General features: G+C 35.3%; 1 long non-coding RNA gene across 1 annotated transcript; it reads left to right on the forward strand.

Moving 5' to 3' along the window:
* The first annotated feature begins 12,356 nt into the window (after positions 1-12,356).
* Positions 12,357-16,559, forward strand: LOC149212913 (uncharacterized). Its single transcript, XR_016250283.1, has 4 exons — positions 12,357-12,747; positions 12,884-13,063; positions 16,265-16,345; positions 16,443-16,559. It is a non-coding gene; the product is annotated as an uncharacterized LOC149212913 (long non-coding RNA).
* The last annotated feature ends 3,788 nt before the right edge of the window (positions 16,560-20,347 follow it).

Raw genomic sequence — 20,347 nt, forward strand, 5'->3', positions numbered from 1 at the left:
GCAGGTAAATTCAAGTCTTTATGGATGGGCCCCTATATTGTTAAATGCGTATTAGCAAAAGGGGCCTACGAGTTAATGGATTACGACGGAATTCCACTGGCGCAACCCCGTAACGGGTTGTACCTTAAGCGTTACTATGCATAATCAGTATGGTAACCTATATGCTTTTGTTACATTTTTGTTTTCGCTAAGGGTAATCATTTTGGTCAAGTAAATCCACTTTTTACATTTTTCGCAGATGTCGAAACTATTGGAATCTTTTGTTGGATATGCCGATGGAGCAAGTCGTAGTTCGCGGAACCTATCTTCTCTAGCCTAGGCCATTTTTTATCCAAGCGGCGAGTTAGTAAGTTTCAGAGGGGTATGTATTGGTCGATCAACAAATAACATCACTGAATATAGCGCGTTGATAGAACTTCTCTCTGATGCCATCACACATGGCATACGCCGACTTCTTGTCAGGCTAAACTCACAACTCGTCATACTACAACTCACTGGTATCTACTCCGTCCGAAATCCAGCTATCTATTGCATGTTCCTAAGGGTCAAGATTTTGGAAAGGCAATTTAATTTTATTCAATATCAGCATATTTCCGGAAGCTTAAACACATTAACTGACTCATTGGCAAATTATGTGTTAGATAGACATTTCCAACATTTATAAAAAGAAGCATTTCATCAATATTTGCATGCGGATCATATAACTTAACCAAAATAAAACTCCGAAAATAAAAAATATATATATATAACTATTTATGGTTTACACATAATGTTCTGTAACCAAGACAAAATTGGTCAAATGACCCAAAACTCAAAATGCTAGGGGGAACCCTAGTTTAATGATGCTGGTGATAATAAGTCACCGACTGTGCAATCATGCGTAAAAGCCTAGTCCATCGACTTGGCACACCAGTGGTATGTAACTGCAACCTCAGAGGCAGCTCGTCAGTCCTCACATCTGGAATACCAAGAGTGAGGCCCTCAACCTGATCCTGTAATGCTGAAAGAGTCTCGGCCACATCAAGGTCGCGAAGGATAGCCCTTCCCACAACCTCTCCTGCTAGAGCGGTGACTGGCACTCTCAGGCGTACTACTGGCCGAACGGGACCAACATCTGCATGAGCACATGAGTTCTGATTAGTCTTGACAGAATAAAGCACAAGGACATTATAAAGGAAAAACGGTAAACATAAATATGGTCAAGAATTTACCAATGGCACCCCACTGCTCGCCAGCCGGCAGTACCAAATCTAGGTCACCCTGGAAGTCCATACCAGCATATGGGGCTCAGAAAAACTAGAAATCAGGCTCAAAATGCAAAATGGCGACTCCACTGGGGAATGAGTAGATTGTTTGTTCATCTATATTTGCTTACTTTATAAACTTACAGATGGAGCCTGAAGTCAAGCCAACTAGCCTTCGAACTGCATTTGTTATGCAAGTGCAAAGTAGATCAACGCTGCTTCAGTCAATCTCTGGGTTTTGTTTATGAATTAAACAATTAATTTACAAGCTCTCTAATTACCCTTGTGGTGGCTCTAGTAACCTCCTTAGATCTACCCCTGTGATTGATTTACTGATTACCACTTGCTTGGCCAAAATCCCTTAACTGAACTGCAAACTGTGACTCGGAACCCAATCAAAGTCTCGTCCCTGGTCCAGCGCACTGTCTGTTCTGTGAATCTCAAATTCAGCGCACTTCCCGAGTGTAGTAGGTTCATTGCATTTCAGCTTCACTGTATTACAGGTGCGCTGATCAGACTAGGCATTGTTCCTAAATTTTGGTTTCTGTGTTCACTCTTTTTAGATCTATTCAAGAGTTTTGCTACTTGTAGTAAGTACACCTATGTTTGAAACCCCTTTCCTTGCTATTATTCTGCCTCCATTGTGCGAAGAACTGTAAATGTTTTTATGTATTTTTTGAGTCATTTTCAGTTCTCCTTTACAAAGAAGTAACGTAATTGTACTGTCGTTTCTTGATTTGAAAGTGTCGCAAGTGTCGTTTTCAGTCATAGAAGAGAGTCTGATTGCTCTTGATAGTCGATTACCCTGTTACTATTGTATTTGATCTGAATTAGTAGTTTTTCTAGTGTCGAAAGCAAGTTTTCAATTCCAAATCGCAAGGTGTTATCAATGTCCTCATTTTGTTTTGAAAAGAAACTTGTTAGTAATTGTCGCTTTGAAAAATAATTCAGATTTGCGCAATAGCTTTCTTTTTATCATTTACACATTAAGAAGGCTGAAAACAAATACATGCATGTGCATTTGCATTTAGACTGTTTGTTGGTTTGATTTAGGACAGTGCATATAGTGTGTGCTCTTTGCTCTTTGTTGAAAGAACGCCATCTCTCTTTCCTTAGTAGCTAGGATTTTCATTTGCAAAAAAGAAGATTAAACGACTGTTTATCATATTAGATTGCATTTTAGGAATTGTACATCTACATCACGTAGTGAACCTGAAAGGAAAATTTCTTAAGCAAGATCAACTATAAAATAAATTTAATGAATCTAACAACGCTTTGGAACCTAACGCACAACATCTAGAAGTCTAGGCTAGAGACGTATTCCGGCGTCGTAATGCCTGGTAACTATTGTTTTCACTATTGGTTGGGTGATTCCTCCACTTTGACACGATAAGTTCCAGTATGGACTTGTGCTCCCACGTACTGTCGAGTATATTTGGGAGACCACAATAGGCTTAATCCTTTATCCATAGGAAGCCATGTCTGCCACCCTATCGATCGCAATGCACTGAACACAGCATTCGAGAAGATTGACTGCCGTACCATAAAAAGTATTCTGTAGTTTTGTGATTGGTTTGGTAATCCCTCTGCCTAGATTTCCAGAGCAGTCCCTTTCATTCCTTTTCAGACTCCTTAACGGAAAAGGTCCATCTAAGCACTTGTCACTTCAAGCTCATTAAAAATCGAAGGCGACTAGAGTCATCTTTTGTTTTCTCTCGACTCTTTAAAATTGAAAAAACATGTTGTGTCAAAGCGTCTAAAATTTATTTTAAGCGGAATAATTATCACCTTTCCTACGTTGGTCTTAGGTTGAGGAAAATGGAGTCCACCAACCAAGGAATTCCTCTTGGAGGAAATCCTAGTCCCTTCTCCTCTTGGGGAGATGTTGGTGCACCCCACATGGCCACATTATCACTTCTAGGATTGACAATTGGTTTGCCCGTATGGCTCTTCTCAACCTCCGTCGTTCAGAACACCGCGATTCCTGAACAATCGAGTCAGCAACTAAACAATACCAGAGTTACCCCCCAACCCTCTACTTCGTCCAATTCTTCCTCTCCTCCTTCCTCTTCACTTGATGAAGCTGGTAAAGCCAAAAATCAAGTTCCTGAGAAGAAGAAGGAAAAGAAGAAGAAAGAGAAGAAGAAGAAGGAGCCGAAGGCGAAAAGGGGCAACCAAACGTCGTCTAGCGAAAATCCACATACTGCATCGACTAGGCCTAAATTGCCATGTGTCATTTGTAAAGGAGACCAATATCATAGAGATTGTCCTTGAATCCCTAGGATCCTAAGGGACTGGTCTCCTCGTTTGCACAACCCGGTGTCGTCAACCTCTGGTGATCATGTTGAAAGTACACCGTCAACTAGTGAAAGTGAAGCCCCTGGACAAAAAGGAAAAAGTAAACTTCCTTGTAGACTGTGTGAAGGTGATCATGCTGTTCACCATTGTCCCTTCTTAGATGAGGCTAAAAGAGTTTTGGACGACCGTCCGGTTTCATCGTTATGGCTCCCTCCTGGATATAAGAAACTCTTGCCGAGTCCGTCACTAGTTGAAAATCCGGCTGACACGCCCTTGTGGTCGGCCGAAGCATATATCATTGAAGATAAACCATCTGAATCCATACCTGATGAAAGTCAAAAGGTCGAGGCGGCAGTTGACCCGGTCTTGCCTTCAGAGGTTCTGTCTTCAGATGATACAGTCACCGAAGAGAACAAAGATGACACCGTCCAAATTCTCTTCATAAACACAAACTCCGATGAACATGGGGGCAGTTTACCCGTTCCTTTACCACAGGAAGGAAGTTCGTCAGAGTCATACCCGGCCGTCTATTCGGTCCCACCTCCAAGCAACCTGGTCGTTTCCTTTGATTGGAATCTACTAGGCAGACCCCGTTTACTGGCTAGTATACCATTTTGAATCATCACTCAAGTATATAGAATGGTTATGGCTGGTACCATCATAGATGAAGGGGCTTCTGTGAGTATCCTCTCCTCAACTTCTTGGAAAGCGCTTGGTTCGCTATCGCTTTTGCCTGAAATGAGAAATCTAATAGGCTTTGACAAAGGAACTAGTCGACCGTTAGGGATCCTTCCAAATGGGCCCATTAAATTGAGAGGGAAAACTGTTCACATGAATGTAATGGTGGTCCAAGGACCCTTGGATTATAATCTACTCCTTGGACGAGACTATATTTATTGCATGGGAGCCATTGTCTCCTCACTCTTTAGAGTAATGTGTTTTCCGCACGAAGGAAGAGTGGTCAAGCTCGTAGACCAACTTTCATTCCCTGGTTCACGCATGGCAAATAGTCATATACCATCCCTGAATGGTCTTTTCACGCAAGGAATGTCTCATCAATCCCCAGTCCATCCACCTGATGAGCGCGAGTGATTCGGGGGACATGACTGAAACCCAGGGGGCATGCATCCTGGTCTGCTTCGGCAGAAGAACCTTGGGTATAGGGTTGATTTCCGCGAGGGATATATGACTAATCTGGCGAACCCGTCCTTACAGGAAAATGGGAACAGACTGGAATAAGATACCTTCGTTAAGGTTATGCCGGGTGACACCACTCCTCTTTGCCTATTTTGATAGGCATCGCTAAGAAAGAATTTTATCCGCTACGTGGATGAAACTTTCTTGGTAACCTGGAAATTTTTCTCTATACCTGGGGGCATGCAAACCTTTTGGCATGCAAGCGAAGAGCGACTATTTATTTTTTAAATTTTTAGGTCCTCTAACCCTTTAAACTCGTAGGATTAGTCGTTTCCTAACTTACATAAAGAAAGGATCCAGAGCAAAGCTTTGTAAGGTGCAAGCTCCACAAAAATGGCATCTTAGGTGAGACGTCCTTATTATACGACTGGATCGAGCAGTTTTATTGCGGAATTCAAGCTCGTTAAAAAATAAACATAAGAATTGAGCAAGTGTTTCCCCCGATATTTAAGCTCATTAAAAAATAAACTAATTTCCGATAAATAACCATCATGAATGTAGTACTTCAGCCTTTAAAGCCTTGGTCGTGTTCTCATCATCACCTCCACTCTGTATTGGCCGATCATTCACCTCCACTTGATTGTTTACCCCTTCTGAGGAACAGGTGCGAAGAGTGATCTTGTTAGCCATCCTTGTGACACTGCCGTGATTGGAAAATTCCAAACCTTACCTGGAATCAGCTGCTACCTGAATTTATCACTCGTTCCTCAAAAATGAGTCTCCTTTAAGCTCTTTTCAACTGACTCGTAAAATATGAAAATATTGTCGAGCCATTGGCCTCTCCAGCTCGTTAAAGTGACCGGAAGTGCTATCCCTCCTTTAGATTTTAATCTTTTTGGACCTGAGGGATTATTACACAAAAAGATCGGGCGCTTGTCTTGTTCGGCTTGTTAAAATTACCGAAAATTCATCCCTTTCATATTATTTTATACTTTTTCAGACTTAAAGGATTTGATGACGAAAAAGGATATTTGGAGTTTCCTTTACGTTCCTTTTCAGACTCTCTAAAATTGAAAAGGACCGAGTTATCTTTGTCGTTAAACTTGTTAAAACCTAATAGCGACAAACTTGTCCATAACAGACAAGAACGAGTTTCACTATCGCTAAGCTCGTTAAAACATCGATGGGTTTGCCCGAAGGGAAAATTATAGAACAAGAATATGTTATCCTCCTCAAGCTTGACAAAAATAAAGAGGTACTGGTCAGCAATGACTGGGGAAAAATTAGGAAGAAAACTTGAAGAAACTTTGTTGGTAGCAAGTCACTCTTGAACATGACACTTTCACTCTGCATCCTAGTCGGGTTGGGTTGTTCCATTCACTGGTCATATCACCATGGTTCCATCACACCATCCACATTTGGGGTTAGTGCTACCAATCCATCATGTCAGTGTCGCTAATATGTTCAAGAGAAGTCATTCAGAGAATTCACCTGTGTCTCACCCACTATAATACATTTTTGCTCCATTCTTTCATGACCGCCACCCTGAACCTTATATCACCAGATCGTTTTCACCTCCATTAAAATCATTTGCTCTGTTCCGTGTCATTGATGTGGGATTCATTAAGGCCCTCATATGACGGATCGCTTCTTGTCGACATCAGCTCATTATCCAAGAAGGCGATCTAGGAACAACCCTTTCAGTACTTTGAAGCTTGCATGCCTCAATGGCAAGTTTCTCACTTTCGGCAACAGGTTTACATCAATGGCCTTCGACCGAAATATTTTACGTGGTGTTCGATGCCAAGTCCCTTATTCACACCATGTGAATTGTACTGCAGTACCTTGAGGATCATTATCATTATCAGTGATTCCTCTCGCGCCTGTTAACAACTTACATCATTGGTTGGTAATCAGGTGATGTCTTTCCATGTTCAACTCCAGAACATCTCTCACAAGGATCAACTTGTACTTTGAGTGAAGATTGAACGAGATTGAAGACCCCGGATCTAGTTTCATCCATCCGGGCTGCGATATATATTCAGGAAAATAAAGAAATCAAATGTACATCATTGCTGCACAGATAATCATCCAATCTAAGGGATGATGGCTCTACCAGAATCATCAGTCTACACTCAGACGATTGTCCGTCTCATGTACATGAAAAATGAATTTATAAATATGAGCATGGGAATGCCCGCCTCAGCTAGATCATGAAAAAATTATGAAGATAATGTATTGTATTGTATCTTATTATAGGTCTCCTTCCAGCTTGAAAGAACTTCGGATCCTCATGATAAAGCATTTCAACCGACATCAAAAGATTAACGACCTCATGCTTTAGGGGGCAACTGTTATAGACATTTTTAGGCACTGCAACCCCAAGCATAAAATGTCCATAAACCAAGGGCTCCTAAGTCCCTAAAGGAGTTGTTCCAACCCCTAAAAGAACAAGGTCAACTGATTACAGCATCTCCCAGAAGTTCTCCATGAAAAACTACTCAGAATTGGTCAAAACTGGACCATTTCACCTGCTCCATAGGCAAAGTGCATTGCATCCCACCTAAATACACACAGTAGGTGCGTTGGATTTCAAAAATCCCTTCTATGGGGTGCGATGGGCGAGAAGGGACAAATGGCAGGGTCAATCCGCAAGGTGGAGAAGCATGGAATCTTCCAGAAACTTCTCTGGTGACACTTGCCTATCTGAATTTCACCAGGGATGAGTAAGAGATCATCAATATCCAAGTGGAATCAAGAACTATCAGAGGGAAGAAACTAATCAAATCACAAGCTGACTCATCTCCCTTGAAGACATCTATATATGGATCCCTCATCCCAGAGGTCATGAGGCTAGAATTTTGCATCTTGTAAGGAATTGTTGTTGGTTTCTTGAGGCAACATCGTAGTGTTGGGTGATCTAAGCTTTTCATGAGGTTAAGAAGGGCTTACTTGCTGAGAGGATGATGCTGGGTCAGAACAATTGGTTGAAATTCTCTTGGCTCTTTCTTGATTATCAATAAAACTATTCAGTTTTCCTCCATACTCTTGTATGATTTATGTTTTATGCATTTGTATGGTCAATTTACATCTGATCCTATATTGTTTATGATAGTAGATCTATGTTCTGGTATAGTGTTATGCTGCTTTGATTCTACAAGTACTCTGTGAAGCTGGGTATACAAAAAAGCAAGTAGCAAAGGACTATCAGAAGAGAGAGGAATCGAGCAAAGAACCAAGCGCAAGACAGAGGTTGGTCTCTTTTATTCTTCTCTTATCTATCTTTCATAAAGGAAAACAAAAGTAGTTTTACTTTGTTTGTTTCTAAGGTAGCTACCAGCCTTAGTGGGATTAGCAGTTCCACATAGACACTATTCCTGGTAACATCTATGGTGCAACTAGAAGGCCACTTTGAAGAAAAAACTATTGAAAGGACTCTTGAAAAGGAAAAGAGCCCGTAAAGGGAGTAGACAAAGGAAGGAACTAGTGAGATCCTTGATACTGATATAAATATTGATCCTGCTTTAATCAAGGAATGGGAGCAGTTCGATCTAATCATCAAGAACCCGAATGACTCCCAAGAGCTCACTACACCAAAATCACCCGCAACACAAAAGCCTGAGGTTATTAGTGTTCCGATTGAAGGGACAAGATGCCTACCCAAGATTCAGTAGGATATAGAAATCATTCCCGAAAATCCTACAAAGGAGATTGTACTAAAAACAGAATAAATACCACCCCTAGATGTATTCTACAGTCTGAAGCACAGGGATGTGGTTAAAAGATAGAGGAAAAAGAGGAAAATTGATCAAGGACCTCTTGTAACTCCTCAGGCCGAAGTGATGAATGTGGTATGGAAGGCGGAAGTCAATCCCTTTGAGGATTTAACTAAATTATCTCAGTATGCAGGGGCTTATACAGCAGCAACAATGTACAAAGCCTCAGAGGTCAGCCAGCTAATCAAGGAAAAGGATCAGAGGATCACTCAACTTGAAGTCCAATTGACAAAAGAACAACAAAGGGTTAATCATCTTGAACAATAGCTAGCAGAGCAGAGATAGCAAACTGAGCAACTAAAAGAGTAGTTGAAACTGGAGAAACAAAAGATTGATAAGCAGACTCTCTAGAAACAACAGGAGTTGTCTCAATAACCAAGCAGGCTTGAGATGACAATTGAGTAGGAAAAGAAGGCCAAGGAAGATCAAAGTGCACAAATGCAATTACAGATAGAAGAGTATAGTGGTTATCCACAGGTTAGTGAATTTAGAAAAGAAGCCTTGGAGATAACCAAAGCCTTGTCCTGGCAGTTGAACATCCTTTGCCAAAACATGTCATTGGCCAACCCATTGTGCGATATATCTGCATCGCTAATTGAGAAGGCAGTTGATGCCAGACTGGAATTGGAAAAAGCAGATGAAAGGATAACAAATTTTCTTTCTTGACAAGATTCCATAGAAGGAAGGGCTGCCAATTTGCCAAAGATACAAGAATCGCACAAGGAAATCCTGTTTTTGGAATGGGAGTCCTAGTTAATGAAAGTCGAAAGAGCAACTTCTAGATCCAGAGATGAAATGAATGGTGTAATCGAATTAGTAAATAACAGTTTTCATATGTCTAATTTGATCTCCGATTTCTCTCCAGGTAAACTCTTGAAAGCAAAGACATTGGAACATCATTAGAGACAGGAGCTGGCAAGCAGAGAAAAATAGATCAGAGAAGTGCAAAACTTGACATGGGATACATTCTGTTTTTTTCTAGTCAAGCCACATAGCCAGCAGGTGGCCATGAAATGCCTTTCTGATGCAGTCAACTGCATGATTCTCGAACTCTCTGATGCCACCTACACAGCCCAGCTACATTCCAGGATGAGTCAACCTCTAGAAATCTAGCCAATGCTCGCAATCTGTTAGCTACAAGCACAAGAAAGGAAGTCGATTCAATGAATTAGTTCAATCGCTATTACACTATTATTTTTATAGCAAATCCCAGATTTTCATGTCTACAGTTAGAACAAATCATAGTGATTTTTGTTGATAGTTAGTTTTTCTTTTTATTATTTAAGACCCTTTCATGTATTTAGAAATGGTCCTCAATTTGTATAAGATTTGACTTAAGAAGTTGCACTTCTGTACTTCTAAATATTTTTTAATCAAAAGTGGATCAAGATTCTACATTTTTGTGAAAGAAGCTTTTTCAAGACTTGCACTTTTGCATCTTCTAGAGGTTTTCTCAAATAGGAAAGTGGAGTTAGAGTGTTGTTTACATTGGAAGGATTCAAATGCATACTGTACTATTATCACTGTTTTTGTCTTATTTCTTTATGTGAATGAACATTTCTTAAAAGTTGCTATTGTTGATATATGTATGCTTGTTCAAACGATTCTTTATTATATCATTTCTGAAGATTGATAATTGTTTATTTCAAAGGATATATGTCAGTGATATATATTGTGATGAATGCGATAATGTTTTTATAATTACTTTGTTTAATTTCTTAATCAAAGTAATCATTATATGAATACATCTTTCTATTTACAGATAAGCCATCTTTATGATTATTTGTCTATTTGAAACAATCAGAAATTGCATTGTTAACAGGGTACCTGGGTTAGATTAGCATATTTGTATATTTTTGAATTGTAGGATAAAACACTTATCACCTTTGTTACACATTATAAAAAAATCACCCATCAATTCATACATCACTGGGAAACGGGTCCCATTATATCCAGTCGGAGCCACCATACCAAATGGAAAAGGAGCTACACTAAGGTCCGGACCGGGTGGTTTTCCCCAATGTTGATGCAGTGATTTTAGAGGCATTAACAGGATCTAGGGAGGAAAATGGATAGGAATCCCAGCAGATCCACACTGGATGGAATGGCTATGGAAAACTGAATATTCTTTCCATGCTATTACCTTGAACCCTAAGTAGCTGCAATCTGCGTATGTTAGTTGGTATTTCAAAATATTCTTCAGGGTCAGTCCCATGAACCATGCTAATTCCCCGCACTTGAATTGTCCATTCGGAGCTGTTAGAATCAAGATTGACAATATGGCAAGGCTTTTAAAATAAAAAACATGAGAAACACAAGTTTGATAATACAACCCTATTTTGAAAGTCTATCGAAAGCTTCAAAATACATACAAGTGAATGGTCAAACACAATGTTATCTGACCGCCAAATCCGATGCAAAATTTCTCTTTTTGCGATATCTCTGCCCAGGTCTCGAAGGTGTTCGTGCATTCTTATATGGTTTTCACTGTCCATCTCTGTTATAGACATATTTGGGCACTGCAACCCCAATCACATATGTCCATAAACTAAAGGCTTCTAAGCCCCTAGTGTTGGGGATTTGATTTCTTAGTTGTTCCTAAATTTCATTGTATCATGAGATAGACCTTCTCTCCATCCTACATTCTTCCTCTTCTTGGTGTATCTCCCCATGAATTTCCGAGTGGACAATGGAAACATAGATAGAACGAGAGTGCTTTATAATAGGTTGCATATTGCACTCTCGAGCAAGGGGAGGAATGAACCCCACTCAGTGACCCTTGCATCTGAAAGGATGGTGAACTCAAGGAATACTAAGATAGGACAAGGGATAAAGAAAGAGGGAGCAAGGGTTAAAAGTGAATAAAGCAAGCAAAACCAACCTACCATGACTAATGGGACTAGGATACTCAAAGAAAACAATGAACCACCAAGGAGTTTCCTAAAGGGTCTTTAAGTTGACCACCTCGATGAAAACATAAGTAATGGAAACCATCAACCAACCTCAAGGAAAAATAGAGGAAGCAAGATTGAAAGGCTTGCATTTTAAATGAAGTGTAAAGGACCTAAACTTAAGGAGAACAATGCACCTAGAGGTGACCCAAATATAATAACCGTAAAAATAGACAAAACAACGAGACAAGGACCAGAGCTAGAGCTCGAAAGAAAACAAAATCAACAAAAATAAAGCTAGGGAGAAGAAGACACCAAAACCAATCCCCTGAATTCATGAATTCATTATTTAAATTAATATCTTTTCATTTGATGTATCTAAAATGTAATAATAAGTAAAGAATATATATATAATCCTTTAATGATTAAATTTTATATGTATTTGTATTATTTTATTATATGATATTTGTATTTTAAGAAAAGAATGTACGTTTTGTTAATTTCATATTGATTTAATTATATATATTTTATTATATTAATAATGCTATTTTTGAAGTTGAATAAGATAAATGATATTTATTATAAAATATAACATATTCCTTTTATTATATTGGTTTATATATATATTTAATTGTAAAACTAATTTTAAAAATAAATAAAACTAATTTTAAAATAATAAATTGTGTAAAAACTTGAAATTAAATTATTAATAAAATTAAACTTAAATATTAAAAATAACATAATAAAAAAGATTTATTATTTTATAAAATTAACTCGTTACACAATGAATAACTGTCCATTTCAAAAAAAAATTCAAACATACCATCATCACCCTCCCTCCTTTGCCTAACGGTTCTTACGCCAGCCTGTCACCCTCCCTCCTTTGCCTATCGTACTACGCCAGACTGTCACCCTCGGATTTAAAAGTTTAAGGAAAACTGCATATAATATCTGCCATTAAATTGAAATGTATGTTAGAGAAGCGGCCTTTGTTAAACAAGGAGAGAGGGGCATTGGGCAGTGGAGATATTTTTGGTGTTTGTTTGCGAGTAATCCATTGAACTTGTTTTTCTTTCTTGTCTTGTGTGGTGTTGTGTTAGGCATGGCCATGTCTATTGTTTTGTTCTGAATTGTTTTGTATTGCTGTGTTGTGATTTTTTTCACTGTTCTAGTATTTTATTTTTTCCCTGTGTTATTTTTTTTTATTCTGAATTTTGTTGGCAAGTATTTTATTTTTTCCCTGTGTTATTTTTTTTGATTCTGAATTTTGTTGGCAAGTATGAAGGTTCTTTTGGTTTTTAGAGTGAGGGTTATTTTATATTTTGTTGGGTTTTGATATGTGAGAGGAGGATATGAAGCTATGATACGAAGTAGGATGAAATTAGCAGATTGAAAGAAGAGGTAATCTATGTTTCATTAGTCATGCATGTATTCTGTAACAATTATGTTCCAGCGGCAGAGTTTACGGGCCTGATCTATGTTTGAATTGTAATAATGTATGTATTCTGTAATAAATGTGTAAGGTATTTTAATCCAGGGGCAGAGTTCCAGGTCTGGAGGAGAATCAGAGCCAGAGTTTTCGGGCCAGAGGAGAAAGAGCCAGAACTTTCGGGCCAGAGGAGAAAACACGGTGGCGGGGTTTTAGGGCAGCGGAAATATTTCTGTTAGCGAACCCAGCCCTGATCCTAACAGCAGAAACAGAATTTCGCTGTTGCAAGTAAGCTTTTAATTTCTGCAACTAGTTTTTAAAGAAGGTATAGTATTTGGCCTCAAGTTTACATTCATAGAGTGATGATAAATATTAAAATTCATGGGTATACCAAATTTAAAATGAACCTGTGTTTATTTTTTACTTTTTTAGTTTATGTTAAGTATTTAGGAAATTATTATATTCCCGGGCCCTGGTTCTTCTGCTTTCTACCCAATTGCATTGGAACATAATTTCTCTATTGCTACCCTTTTGCATTTGAACATAATACATCAGGCGTTAGCAGGGGTAGGGTATCGGGGAGGGCAATCCGCTTCCAGCTGCAGGGGAGTCCCTTGTCATGCTTTACAGACAATTCCATTAAACCCTTCGTTGTTCAGGTAGTGATTTAGCTTTACCTGATTGATTATGTGGAGTGGAGTGCTCCCCTTATTTAGGGTTTGTTTCTTATGCTCTGTACATAAGGAGTTTTTGGAACTGCATTTCTCTCTATGTATTTGTTTGCATGAACTACTCCTCCTACTGTTGGGCAAACCAGTGAAGCAATAGAATATACAACAACTGCCATTCATGTTGCTTCTCTACTAGCTACCCTTGCTTCTTTCGTTCCTGACGCATTAGCTTATTTTGTGGCTGGTCCTGGATGGTGTCGACGGGGTTGATTCTATGTTGCGGAGCCCCTTGTCCTGCTTCAGCTAAAATATTGATCACTTAAGTGAATTTTAGCATAAATTTAACTCTATCAGCTAGGATCCAATAAATTAATTATATGAAGTAAAAGCTGATGAACCTGAATCAGCTAGGACCTAGGTACATATGGGCATAACCTTTTCACTAAGAAGACTGGTTTTCCTGGTGAAGACCTTGGCAACTATTTGGGGTTGAGATTATAGTGGGGCATTACCGATCCCCCTTATACCCTGTATTTCACTTCAATAGTGGACAATTTTGTTCGCAGCTCTTGTTATTGGATAAGAAAATCCACTTTCTGAGGCTGTAGGTGTTGCACTGAAGGCCCTTGATATGACATTAGGCATTAAAGCATAATTTAGAGGCCAATTGAAAGAGTTGGGTGCAATATGAGACCTAAGGAAATATTTTAAACCCAGATTCGTGGCTGACCTTAACGGGTTTTGTGTCATCAGAAGGCCACAGAGCTGGCAAGTGTATTGGGTCAGGGTTTATCACCGAGATCCACAGTGCGTCGCATGGAGAAATTCTTTTGCTGATCCACAAACTTTTGTGTGATGCTATACATCAATTCATGTAAGCCGAAGAAGATTAGAGCACGTCTCAGTTTCCCTCATAGTTTTTTAATCTATATAACCATAAACAAATGATTGGTTGTGAGAATATCTGATGAGACCTGTTGTTGTACAACGGTCATTACCTTTGGCCGGTGAGAGGTTGCACTACAACACTATTCCTAGACTTTAGATGAGACATAGATACGAATAAGAAGTTGCATCACCAATATCGAATCTCAAGAAGTTGCATCACCAATATCGAACTTCCTTTGTCTTACTTACTGCCAGGTCTAAGGGCATCCAAGAAATAAAAAAACTGGTTATGGGACATGATATTCTTCTCAATCTCTATCCCAGTCACAAACATCTGAATCCTAATCTTCATCACCAGTTTTTGGGATTGCATCTCTCTGTATGTTTTTGTTTGGATTAATTGCATCAACTACTTGCTCCACTGCAAGAAACTCATAATCTTCACCACTAGGTCTTGGAACTGCGTCTTTGAGTATGTATTTGTTTGGATTAATTGCATGAACTACTTATCCTACTGCAGGGTAAACCAGTGAAGCAACAGAGTATACAACAAGCTCTGGTTCCAGTTTCTTATTCTTTCTGTTTTTTCAGCTACTTGTGTTCAGCTCGTTGCCTTCAACACGATTCCTGCACTTTAGATGAAATGTCAATGGTGTAATTACAGGTTCCTAAACGAAGAGATTTTCGAATGAAATCTTAATATAGTATTTTTTTAGCTTTTAGGGCTTCTTACTAGAGATTTGCTAGTGAAATCATAATATATTATCTTTGTTTTTTAAAGAGTAATATATTTCCTAATATAGTAGTTGTTTTAAAGAGTAACTAACTAAATAAAGTGCATATAAAATCAATAGGTCTTATCTTAAAATAAACTACATATAAAATCAATAGGTCTTACCCGCTGTAAAACTGTTTTGAAAGCTCATCTCTCTGGACATTTCGGTTTCATCCACCAGACACTGAAATTTTTGTTACTGTACTTTAAAAATAAAAAGAGAAATGGCTTAACCCATTTGAGTTCTAGCTGAGCGTTGTTAGCAAATAGTTATTATCTTTCTTTAGCGAAGCTGCTGCTAAGTAGTGTAGTGCTGCATAGTTGTTCAACAGACACTAGCTTCCCGTTGATCCGTAATCCAGAAAAGAAGCATCACCCTAACCCCTGTTTTCTTGATCAACTTTATCCAAAAGCTAAGTCCTCCCAACGCCGTGTTTAGAAACTGGCTTTAATTCGTTCACTATATCTAGGGCCAAGCTATCGGAATTCACCTTTTTGAACCTCGGCTGCGGCTTAACAGATCGACGAGAGATTTCTTTATGGCAGGATCGGGGCAGGCACAAAAAGGTTAGACCACATCTTTGAAAAACTTCTCATTCGCTGGTTTCGTCCAAGAAATTCTCATCTTCAGGGGGAAAAAGGCGCTTAATTCCTCATGGAATGCCATAACTAGTGTTTTTATTTACTGAGACTTGATGATTTCCATATCTTTCAATATCTGAATTGAATGCGGGTTCTCTCTCCTTAACTCACCTTAATACCCAAGCCAGTAGTCGTTTCTGTTACTGTACTTTAAAAATAAAAATACAAATGGAATGGACGATTTCTCTCTTTGGTAAAAAAAATCAATAGGTTTTACCTAATGTAGCCAGACGGGTATTGTTGAGCAATTTACCACCTATGTTACTGTAGGTTTAGATTATCTGTATTTAAGTAATTAAGTCAAAAATCAAATAAAGATATGAATAGCTATTAGCATTTTTGGTTTAAATTGTTAAAATTTAAATTAATGTGTCTAATGAATCTATATATGTTTTTATTTGTTTATTTTTGATTTAGGGGATTTTGCAAATCTTAACCCTATAAAAATTTAGATAATAAGTTTATTAAAATTCCTTATTATTAATATTTTTTTCTTTTTTGGGTTTTATGCAGGGGAATAAAAGATGATCCTGACTCACTCATAATACAAGGAGATGGAATGTGATATTAAATTAGTAGTAGAAAGATGGATAGGTGATTTTTCAAATTTTAACAATATATAAATTTAGATAATATGTTTATTAAAATTTCTTATTATTAATATGATTTTCTTTTTTTGTGTTCTATGCAGGAAAATAAAAGATGACTCGGGATCATAGCACAAGGAGATGGAATGTGATATTAAATTAGTAGTAGATAGATGGATATGTAATGTCATGATATATAATTTTACTTATTTACTTGTAAATCATGTTGAAGAAGAACTCAAAACTGTACCTTAATAAAATTAGTATTTATTTTTGAGGGAGGGGGTTTTCCCTTCCCTAGTGTCCTCATCAAAACCATGGCCATGGCTATTGGTGAGGAATGTTTTGTGGGTGTGTTTTTAGATTTTTTTATTTATTTTTTTCTTTCTATAATGCATGTAGTAATAATGGAAAATAATAATAATATTGTGTTTAAATATGTTGATAAAATTTGGTTGAAATTTCAATTATATTATTTTAATACTTAATTGTGAATTTAATATATATTTTTAGCTTGTCTTGAAAATCATTTCTATAATTACTTGTATTTTAACAATATGGTTTTAAATTTATAATATATGTGTTAATTAATTGATATCTAAGATAATGTTATAATTCTTTTAAATAATACAATTATTTTATACATTGTTTCAATCAATACAATTTACAATTTTCAAAAATTTAAATGCCCCTAATATCCCCATACATTTCAAAAATACATGACACTGTGACAATAATCATAAATTCTTTACAACCCTTATCAAACACTCCACATTTTCAAAACTCATCACAAATATTCCTTTTTAAATAAAATAAATACATTTAATTGAAAATAATATTTTAAAATTTACTCTTAAATAAATTAATTAAATATACATTTCAAAAGTTATTTTATTAGATGTTTTATGATGATAGAAGTTTAGATGCTTATTCTTGTGTTGCATATGTGTTTACTTCTTTGTTGTATTGTGTGTTTATTTGTTTGTTGTATTTTGTGTTTTCTTGAAAATCAATTTTATAATTATTTGTGTTTTAATGTTAAGGTTTTAAATTTATAATGGATGTGTTAATTAAATGATATTTCAAAATAATTTTATAATTCTTTTAAATAATACAATCATTTTGTAAACTCTTTTAATCAATACAATTTACAATTTTAACTCATAATGTCACAATATATTTCAAAAATACATGACACTACCATAATAATCATAAATTATTTATAACCCTCATCGAACACTCTACATTTTAAAAACTCATCACATACATTCCTTTTTTTATATAACATAAACAAAATAAATATTCTTAATTGAAAATAATATTTTAAATTTAATAAATATATATTTAAAAAGTTAATTTATTACACGATGTTTTATGATGATAGAAGTTTAAATGTTTGTTTCTGTGTTGCATATGTGTTTACTTCTTCTTTGTTGCATTGTGTACTTATTTGTTTGTTGTTTTGTGTGCTTGTTTGTTTGTTGTGTTATGTGTTATGTGTTTGTTTGTTTGTTTTTCTTGTGTATAATTTTACACACATAATATCATATGTAGGAATTATATTTCAAATGAGTTGAGTGTTGTATTTTAATTTATGTTGATGTTCAATTAATAAAATATATACATCTTTTTGCAAGTACCAGTAATTGATATGTAAAAATTATATTTCAAATGAGTGGAATGTTGTGTTTTAAATGTGTATATTTCTTGTATAGTGTGTTTGTTAAGTGTATTTTATTTTTATGTGTGTTTGTGCAATAATTTTATACACAATGTTATATGAGAATGTTACCTTTTAGATAAGTTTATTTTTGTATTTTAATTTATACTTTGATTCAATTTTACAAATTTTAATTGGTATACATTGAGAAAATATAAATAGCCATAACAATATGATGATATATTTGAAAAATATAATCATTATGACATCATGGCTATGAATGATAAACATATGAAACATTTACACTTACAATGAGTTAAATGCTTAATTCTATTAATATTGATGTTCCATTTAATAGTATTTGTATTTTGATTTTGTATTATATGTTTGTTATTAATTGTATTATTATGTGTTTGTATATTTCTAATAATTTTATGTATACATAAAATCATATGCAAAAAGCTACTTGTTGTATTTTGATTTATATTGATATTTAATTTAATAAAATTATTTTATGTCAGAATTATTAATTAATGTACATTTGAAAAATATAAATGACTATGAAATTAAATAGTATTTTAATTTTAATTTTGATTTAATTTAATAAATTTGATTTTTTTACGAGCACTATTAATAAATATATGTTTAAATTGATTTGAATATTCTATTTAATTGACATTAATGTTCAATTTAATAATATAGTTCTTTTCCTAAATATTATCAATGAATATACATTCCAATATCTTATGATATAATTCTAAATATTTGTATTTTTTTGTATTATAAATTTGTTAATTGCATTTTTATGTTTGTGTTTGCGTTTGTATTTGCACAGTAATTTTGTGCTTACATAATATCATATGCAAGAAATTGATTGTTGTATTTTTATTTGTATTAATATTTAATTCAATATGTTTTTTCAAGAACTATGAAGTAATACACATTTGAAAATACACAACTACGAAGTGAATTTTAATTTTAATTTTGATTTAATTCAATAAATTCTAATTTTTTGTTAATTAATATACATTTAAAATGATGAATGATGTATTAAATTGATATTGATGTTGAATTCAACAATATAGATTTTTACCCAAGTATTATAAATCAATATATATATTAATATAGCATGATATAATTTTGAATATTTGTATTTTATTTTGTATTACATGTCTTTTATTATCTCATAATGGAGGCTTCTCTCATTCATGATTAAAGAAACTCTTCGTGATAAATCACATCAATGTCTTAAGATTTACCTACAGATAATGAGATGCAACGGACACATGACTATAAAGTTAAACCTTAAATGTTGAACTTTCATTTATATTTTGGTTTAATACAATAAATTTGAATTATTTTTATTAATTAATATACATTTATAATGATTAACGGTGTATTTAATTGATATTGATTTTGAATTTAATAATATAAGTTTTTTTTCCCACATATTATCATATTTTGTAATCTAAATCTAAATATTTTTATTTTTATTTTGTATAATATGTTTTTATTTTGTATATATTTTTTGTATTTGTATATATGTAATAATTTTATGCATACATAATATTATATGCAATAAGTTGAAAATTGTATTTTAATTTATATTGATCTTTAATTTAACAAAATTATTGTTATTTAATTTATTAGGTAATATACATTTCAAAAACATAGAAAACCTTGAAGTTAAATCTTGTAATTCATTTATATTGATCAATTTAACATAATGAATTTTTTTTGTGGATCAAAATTTCAATATTTTATGATATAATTCTATTATGTGTTTATAATTTTATACATCAAAAATATTATATATAAAAGGTTCAATATTATATTTTAATTTTAAGAGCTTAGATTGCCTATTGGTTTGATCTTTTCACATGATAAAGAGGCCAATAACCTGCCAAATGGCTCACTTAATGGAGCATTTATTTTGAGGGGCGTCCATTATATCAGAGTTAGAGGGGAGGCGCAACGGTTGTGGGGGTGGGGTGGGGGGTAAAGTTTATTTTGTCCCAATTCTAACATTGAGAGAGGAGGGAGTCAAGAATGCCTTAGATCCCTATCCAGATCTATCAATGAAGCACTTAGATTGGGGTCACGATTAGCCAAATGGTTAGCCAATTTATTTCCCTACTCACGAACATGAGAAGGAGGGTGGAAGGAATTTGAATTAGGAGCTCTAGTATGTTTGTTATTCGAGCTCCCAATCTCAAGTTATTGGTTGCTTGGGATGGGTTAGAACCACATTGGATTCTTTGAAATATGTTTATTAATTTTTTCAAATTTACCTCCACGATGAACTTGGAGTAACACTTTTGTATGGCCATGAAGAGGCCTTATTCAAGT

This window comes from Pinus tabuliformis, chromosome 1_1 (assembly GCF_031772625.1).
Source record: "Pinus tabuliformis cultivar Carrire ecotype Pingquan chromosome 1_1, CPIR1, whole genome shotgun sequence".
Taxonomy (NCBI): Eukaryota; Viridiplantae; Streptophyta; class Pinopsida; order Pinales; family Pinaceae; genus Pinus; species Pinus tabuliformis.